Genomic DNA, 9,524 nt, shown 5'->3' on the forward strand with positions numbered 1-9,524 from the left:
TTGTTGAATTTTTTTTTTAAACTCAACAAAAATAACCATATCATCCAACGATATAAAAAATTCCTACATTGCTATTGAAATAAAAATATTCAATGATATTTGCCTTTTGGTCATTATATAATCCGATCTTTTACAAAATTGGCACAGCTAATGAGAAAATATAAATTAAGAGGACGCCACACGGGCGAAAATACCGTACAAAAACATGCCAATTTTGTTCCAATAATACGGCTTACTGAATGGTTTTAGAGCAAAATACCTTTATTAAAAGTTGTAGAGGAGAGTTCTATCGGGTGACGCATAATACTCGATTTTCGATATTTTAATTTTATATACCAATTAATAATTATTCACAAGTAAAAAAGTGAAAAAAAGTGAAAACGCAAAACGATTTTATCGATTTTGAGAATCAAATATCGAAAATCGAGTCTTATACGTCACCCGATATAACTCTTCTCTACAACTTTTAATAAAGGTATTTTGCTCTAAAACCATTCTGTAAGCCGTATTACTGGAACAAAATTGGCATGTTTTAAAGTAAAAAATGTAATTACAGCCGTCATGTGCTGCTTTCGTTCCTAGCGGCAGCGTTTGTCCCCTCCTAGCTCCGACATCCAGGTTCGCCGGCCGCCGGCAGATCAAAACCGGTCTGTGATTGGCGGTCTGCGCTTCGCACGTCGCATTATTTTTATATAATATATACCTATGTCCTATAATTATGTTCATATTATTATTTACGTGAAATAAAATAAAATTAAATCACTAAACTTATGTTCGATATATTACAATGCCCGCGACCGTCCTTGCATTACCGTGACAGCCACGGCTGTGAGTAAAAACTTATATTTTTAGTTCCAAAAACACGGCTAACTGACTGGTTTTAGATCAAAAAACCTCTTATAAAAGTTGAAGAGAAGAGTTGAATCTGTTGACGTATAGGACTAGATTTTTGATATTTTAATTTATTATACCAATTATTCACAAATCAAAAAAGTGAAAACAAAAAACAAAAAATGCAAAACGATTTTATGGATTTTGAAAATGAATTATCGAAAATCGAGTCCTCTAATTTTATATAAAATATCCATAACAACCCCTTCAAAAACATTTAAACAAAATTTCTATATAATATATATTATTTATTGTATTAAAAATATAAGAATTTATAAAAAATAAAACTTATCTCATAAAATAATTAGTGTATTGCGAGTTGCGACATCCGACAAATAGTAATTGTTTATATTATTTTTTCCAGAAAAAGTTGCATTTAAAAATATCATTGTTTGTATAAAATATAATAATATAGGTACTTAAAACTTTCAAGTACCCACGAATAATATTAGATTCTGAGCGGAGCGAAAGAATTTATTGGTTTTACAATGATGTGTGTTTTTTTTTTCTGTCTGTCAGCAACATTTTGGTATAGTACCTAAGCATGCTTAGATTTTTGAGATCAGCATTTTTACTGTTAAAAAAGTGAACTTAGTTGGTACTTTTGGGAGGTCAAAATTTAAAATTCCTAGTAGTTTTAGAAAGCGTCGAGAAAAACTACCGACAAATTACGAAAAAACCTCTAAAAATGGGATTTTAATTTCTAACGCTTTGTTTATCACCATACCAACGAATAAAAAAAAATAATATAAGGACTATGCTAACCACTCAGAATCATTTTTCGTATACAATGTTTTATCATTTTATTCAAATATAACACATCCATTACAACTACTGTACAGCAGAGCGGTACCCACAATCCACTTGTCCACCATTATTTTAAATTATAACAAAATATGAATTTCTAAATACAATATAATTTTCACATTTTCACATTTTTCAGCGGAATTATCAAAATTCTAACTTTATACGCACATAAAATATTATTTTGGATTAACGCTCAATTTTTTTTTTTATTTCCATTAACAAGTAAACTATATTATGAGTATCCGTTTATTAAATTTAAGGTATTTTAAAATTATTTATAGACAATAGTTTAAAAAAACTTTAAAAAATCAAAAATTTGTCATGGCTAGCTAAAACCGCTCAAAAAGATGCAAAATATTTTGAATATTACGTATGTTAAATTTTCATATAAATATTTGGTGTACATTTAAGGTATCTACGCTTATTATTTTTTGATTTAAATCAAAAAAAATTTATCAATTTTATCAAAAACTAGTTTTCCTGAAGAATCCTCGTTTTTCCTTTGTGACTATGTATTTTTAATATTATTAACTGCCAAGGTAATAATATATTACGAGCCTTGTATTAAATGTTCAAGCTTTTTGACCCAACGAATAAAATGTTATTGACATTTATAGAAAAAGAAACTAAAAAAGGTGGGAAAGTGGGTTTCGCTCTGCTGTACCTACAGTAGGTTACACGTGAGCCACTGTAATATATGGTGTAAAATTTGAATTCAATGATATAATATATGAAAAACAATTCTGAGCGAAGACGATAAGTCAGCCTATGATATTACTAAATATATTTGATGATATTATTGTGAATAAAGTAATTTATATATAACCTATTTACGTGGAAACTTGTTTTAAATTTTCAATCTTTAGCTAAAAAAGTTGAATTGAGAATTCATAAAAACTATTCTCTTCAAATCTAAGATTTGAAAATGTAATACGAGATTCCTCATAAGTTTGTCTACCGTTGTCAAAAAAAAAATGTCTACAAACAAATCATATTACATTTTTATGAGCGTTTTAAATTTGTATGTTCATATTTTTACAACATTGGATATTCACTCGATTTCTCATGTAACGATTTTCTTATTTTGTTGTAATTAAAAAACGTATAACTGTAGATACATGAAAATTTCACCGAATGTTTATATTAGCATTTTCTATACACGATAAAATGTTAAAAATAATTTGACACTTTTTGAGCTGTTTACGGACATTGTCAATTTTCAATTTTTTCAGTTTTTTTTTTTATCTATAAATACCAATAAAATGTTATCTGTCGGGTAAAAAAGCGTGAAAATTGAATACAAGGCTCCAGATATATTGTTGCAATAGTAGTTAAAAAATATTAAAAATACATAGGCACAATTTTTTCTTATAAGCATTTAAAGTTCAAATGTTGACAAAATTTATCAAATTTAAAATTCAATAATTATTTTGTAGTTAAAAATGTATAAAATGTTCAACTTTTATGGCTAAGGATTGAAAATTTAAAACAAGGCTCCACGTAAATAGGTTGTATTATATAAATTATAAACTTTATTTACAATAATATCATCAAATATACTTGATATTATAATAGGCTGACTGACCGTTTTCGCTCAGAATCGTTTTTCTTATACAATGATATTATATCATTGAATTCAAATTTAACACCATCTATTACAGTAACCCACTTGTAACCTACTGTTCAGCAGAGCGACATCCACTTACCTACCTTTTTTTTGATTAAGGTAGACAAACTTATGAATAGACTTGTATTACATTTTCAAATCTTAAATTTAAAAAGAAAATATTTTGTGAATTCTCAACTCAAAATAATTTGCTAATTTTCGTGATTTTTCCGTATTTTATCAAGTTTTGAACTTAAAATGATTATAAAAAAAAACTGTGACTAAGGATTTTAAATATTTTTCAAATGTCATTGTAACAATATATTAGGAGCCTTGTACTAAATTTTCAAGCTTTTTTACCCAAAAAATAAAGTTTTATTGACATTCATAGAAAAAAATACTTATAAAACAAGATTCCAAGTAAGTATTTAAAATGCTTATTGATATATTGTTAGTAATACATATTTTTGTCAATAGTACTTAGGTATATCTCAAAATAGTAAATATTACAATATTGTGTCGTATTTATCAGGTATCGTATATTAATATATTATTATACATAACTAGGTATATATTTTATTGATAACTGATAAGACAGCTTCAACTGTGGTTACTACTTAGTACTTACTTGTTTTTTCTGTGAAAATATCGACTTCTCATACGGTAGCCAACTGCAAATCAGTCCTAAAATCCTACAAATGTATTGAACAAATAAGAACAATAAATGTGATATGTGAAGAAGGTTGACTTGTATCACTACACAGAATATTTTTCCTAATGTCTTCATAGCCTTAAAGTTATTTGTTACTATACCGCCATGTCGGTAACAAGTTTCACCTGTGAAAGATCCTTCTCAAAACTAATTATTTTAAAAACAAAGTTGCGAATTACTATATAAAAACTAAAGGAAGTACTTACTATCAAAATTCATTTTTTGAAGAGTTGAAAAAATACTTTAAGTTTGTGATAAATTATTATCTGAAAATTAAAAACAACATATATTTATATAATAGCTGGTAACTAGTTGATCCCGTGCACTTCGTTGCCCGTTAAAAATGCCAACTCTATATGATTCAAACTTTGTTCAATGGGTTATTTAATATTCAGTGTAATGGCGTTCAAAACTTAAATTTTTTTATCGATCATATTGAATCTCAAAATACTTGAGCATGCACCACTTTAAAATAAAAACTTACTTGGTGGTACCGTGAAATTGCAAGCCTCAAGCTATCATTTTTAGGCTCTACGTTGACTGATAGTTGAAGTCAGTGGCCAAGGAGTTCAAAATAACTCTCTAAAATTGTTAATCCAAAAACACATATCGTGATAATAATCAGAAATCATAATAATTAATAAATATTGAGAAGAAGTGATATTGATATTTGTTTATGTCATTCAAACATTAATAGGTGTCATGTTAACAATAACCTTCTATGAATCTAAATTATTCATATTACTTTAATTTAGTTTATACTACATAGGTTGTAATGATTAAATCGTGAGTCCGAGTGAACATGTTAAAATGGTATTATTTTAACCTCATCAAACTATTACGGTAAAGCTTAACATAGCTTAAATAAATAAATGCTAAGTAAATTGAATTAAAGTACACTTATTTCGTCTCAATTATTTATTTACTTGGCGAGAAATTATATAGGTACTTTATATGACACAACATACGAAATAATGTGAACAAAATAAACAAAAGACATTAGAAGTTCACTATAATGTAAAATATTATAATGGACATTTCTACTCAAAATAATTTCTCGTCAAGTAAATAAATTATTGGAACAAAATAAGTGTAAGTACTTTAATTAAATTTACTTGGCATTTATTTACGATATCACGTATTTAGTGCTTAAAGATCTGTTGTTTTTTTTACCTAGCCGTTTTTTACACGGAGTTTGATGAAGTGTTTTTGTTGTGGTATCATATTACCATCTTCAAGGGGAGTAATTTAATTTAATTTCAAATGTTATCAATACAAAACATATAAACCTTTTATGATGACAGTAACACTACTAATTGTTCATAATATATTTTGCAATATTTTATTTTTTTTTTACCGATTACTATATTCTTAATTTGTAGAAAAGTAAAGGATTCCACTCTACAATATGGAAGAAAGAAATAATTATGAGTATGGAATCAAATCAACTTTAGCTCAAGTAATTGTTTTTAATTAATTTAATTCACGCTCCTAAATTTAAAGAAAAGTAATATACAGTTATCATGCAATAAATTAAGTAGATAATACTGTAATATATTTACAATTGAAATTATACATAATTTTTAATTACAGTGCTGGGCAATATCAGGAGCGTGGTTATTGCACATTGATCACGGCATACAAGTCATAGGCACCTTAGAAAACAATGCGTTCAACGACAAAAACGAATTTTTCACCGTAAAAAGCGGAGAAGCATCTTGGTTCGGTAAGTATATCAAAAGTCGACAATCCGTTCAACAAAAATGTTTAAAGTGTATACTGTATTTTCACATTTCACCAAATAACTTAATAATAAGAAGGTAGGATATTACATTTTACATGTCATGAATTCATTGTTTGTAAAAAACAAAAACTTAAACTTAAAAGTAACTGATTCCTGGAATGAATTTATTTTTAAAGAACTAATTATTTTATTCAAAAAAGAAATCGAATTCAACGAAATTATCAGTTATTTTTAAGTTTTCAGTTATACACATATCTAAATAGTTTAATGATTTAAATAAAAAATACACATTTTATAAGTCTGTGTATTGCCAGTAGGCAATCATTATCGAGTATCGAGGTTTAATCATCAAATCACTACATTAATATTTCTTATTTAAGGTATATAGAAATCGTTATAATCGAATCGACGGAAAGTAGCGTGTACATTGTACATAAAATATTAAATATGAAGCGAGTTAGAACTTGGGAGTACCATTAATTGTGAATATATTTTTAATGTAAAGTTTATGGTAACACAATAATATTATGATAATGTGTTAAATTATGTACAACCAGATTGAATGTAAACTTTAAAGCCATGCTTAACTATTTTTACCTATCTTTAAGGAACAAGAAAATAAATTAATTTTTTTTTCTAAAAAAAACGTGAAACAACACGAATTCTTTTCTATACTAAATATTAAATAACATTTTAGGAAGTCTGCCATTTTTATTCACACCTCTGGGAAATTTTTTTTGTTCGCTTTTGTTGGACTGTCATGGTCACAAGAAGTGTGTGATACTGACAAACATACCGTGCCTAGTAGCTCAGATCATACTGCATTTTGCCAAAAATGTAGAAATGCTGTACGCCAGCTCAATCCTGATGGCATTGAACATAGGGTTTCTGAACCCGCCGAGTCTTGGTTACACCGAGGAAGTGTGCGAGCCGAAACTAAGAGGAACCTTGACTTCTACAATGGCCATATTTTACTATATGGGAACCATAATATTGACTATGATGTACAGTATTACCAAGCAATGGAGGTTGACGGTGATAGTGGCCAAGATGTTTCCAATTTTGACCATCATTATATTATTAACGGTAATCGGGTACGAACGCAATAACCATTGCCGAAGGGTCATTGATAATTAACAAAAAACTATAATATACCTATGTTTTAGATACCAGAATCTCCGATGTGGTTACTGGTCAACGGAAAACATTTAAAAGCACACCGGAATCTCCGCAGATTGAGAGGAAAAGTATCGCACGAAAAATGTGAAAATGAATTTCAAGAAATGATTAAATACAGTGTGCTCGCTAAAAGTGACAAACCGAGTAATATAACTAATATTATACTGTGCCATGCGTGTGTTATTTTGTTCTATTTTATATTATTCATATTTTGTTTTAATACTTCCTCACATTTTTATAGATCATAACAATAATACAAATGGTTGGAGACAACTTTTTACGCCTGAAATACTAAGACCATTTCGTTTAATGATGATATATTTTATTTTCTGTATTAACATTGTTACTGTATTTAGTATCAATATATCAATAAATTTTGCGCACCCGTAAACGTCGAATGGACAATAGTTAGTTATAAGCAAACCAGGTTATGGCTTTAAAGTTACATGACCTGACTTTACTAGTAAACGTTATTTAAATAATATATTTTATTATTTTATAGTTTTTTTTTTTATATGCATTGGATTATATTTTCAGTCATTTTCAATGAGCCTTTGTATAGTGGGAACTGTAATGGCAGCTTTTCTAATACGTACATTGAGCAAACGATTACTAACGTTATTTTCGTTATCGGTTTGCTCCGTTTGCTATATAATCATTGGACTAATCGGTGTTAATTGGACAAACGCGGAACCATTAAAACCTTGGATAGTACTTATACTTTTTCTTACTTATAATTTAATTTCATCGGCTGTATTAGCGCCAATCGCATGGACACTTTTCACTGAAGTATTTCCTGCAAAGTGGGTCAAAATATATGTATTTAAAATAAAATATTGGTATTTCATATTAATACAGTTACTTATGCAAAAACTTTTTTAAGAAACAATTATTATCAATGTATTTATATTTATTTATTCACTTAACTATAATTTTAGTATAAATGTCTAAGTGTTACAAGACCATACAAATAATATTACTACTTAACTCATTACATAATTAGGTGAATATAATATTTGGTCTTTTATTTACTTCATGAAATGTTTGTAGTAAAAAACCTTCTTAAGTATTGTTGTTCAAAAATATTATATTGAATATTTTCATATTTAAGATTTATTTGTTATTACATTTTATAAACCATGACATTTTATTTTTTTTATTGATTTCAGGAGCAAGAACATTGCATGCAACCTTAGTACAGCATCATTCTTTATGATCACCTTCTTCATCATGACAAAATTTTACCCGGAAATGTCAATATTAGTGGAATTTTATAATGTATTTACTATAAATGGCATAATTGGTTTATTTGGCTGTATATATTTCTATTTTTGTTTACCAGAAACCGAAAACAAAACCTTACAAGAAATTTCCGAGTTTTTCAAATAGAATGCAAAGCTCAAATTTAAAATTTATTTTCTTCATTATATAACAGTCTCAGTAAGGTTTGCTCTAGCAAAGACAATTTAGAACAGATTTTTATTTTCAGAATTTTTTTTTTATTATTGATTATTTGTTATTGTTCATGTAATTTACGTTTTTTTGTACGTTTCTGATAATTTTAACCTGTAAATAAAGTCTATTTTAAATTTTAATTTTTCCTCACACGATTCATTCAATGTATGTATTCATCAAAATTGTGAAATTTCGTTGTATGATATATTTTAATTGTCGTTTATAATTATTAAATAGTTTATCTTTAAATTATATTCTGTCATTTCAAAATTCAAAGACGTAACTGCTGAATGTGAAATTGAGTTTTAATAGTATAATATATAAGTACATTATTAAAATGTTACGGAATAAATATCAATAACATTAATATAAAAGTTGAGTTTTTTTCACTCATCTGTAGGCAGGGCTTGATCCGTTATCAAAATTATTAAAATAATTAAAAAACTTTTGATACCTGTTACCGGCTTAAAACCGGTCCTTTCGTTAGCGGTAACCCATTACCGGTACTATACAGAGTGATTCTTTTATCATTGAACACTCATTATTTCAAGAAGTGTAAATGTTTTGAAAATATTATTTTACATAGTTTCAAGTTGGTACATAACAACGTTTTTATTAAAAAATTATATTTTCAAATATTTTTTATCCTTACATTTGTGTTTAAAATTTTCATATATAGCGGGTTGCAATAATAATTTTAAAAGTATCTGGATAGTACAAGTGGAACGATTTTTTAAATATTTAGTTTGAAAGAAAACTTGTGTCATACCTATGATTATTTTATATAAGTTATAGATTAAAATAACACATTCTAATAAAAATGTATACGATTACATATTATTAGGTTTGCTCTTGTCATGCTGAATTCTAGGGCGAAAACATGGCGGTACATTGGTCGCGACCTAAACTTGCAATAATATCACACAAAATGCAATAATAATTTATTAACTGTGGCGCGGTGTGGAGAGGTCCGTACACTCAACTGCGAAAATGCTCTGAGTGTACGTATCGGCTTGTTTTGCTAGCTCCCGGATGGGTTCAACCTAACCTAACCCGGGATTTTTAGCTAAAAATCCTTGCCACACATTCAAACATGTTTCAACCAACAATTTCAACCGTCCCTCCTCCCT

At 27.8% G+C, this 9,524-nt stretch overlaps 1 pseudogene; it reads left to right on the forward strand.

The window, feature by feature from the left end:
* Window positions 1-4,923: 4,923 nt before the first annotated feature.
* On the forward strand, window positions 4,924-8,534 carry LOC132952791 (facilitated trehalose transporter Tret1-like; annotated as a pseudogene).
* Window positions 8,535-9,524: the final 990 nt, after the last annotated feature.

The sequence above is a fragment of the Metopolophium dirhodum genome, chromosome 9, assembly GCF_019925205.1.
Source record: "Metopolophium dirhodum isolate CAU chromosome 9, ASM1992520v1, whole genome shotgun sequence".
NCBI classification, from domain to species: Eukaryota; Metazoa; Arthropoda; class Insecta; order Hemiptera; family Aphididae; genus Metopolophium; species Metopolophium dirhodum.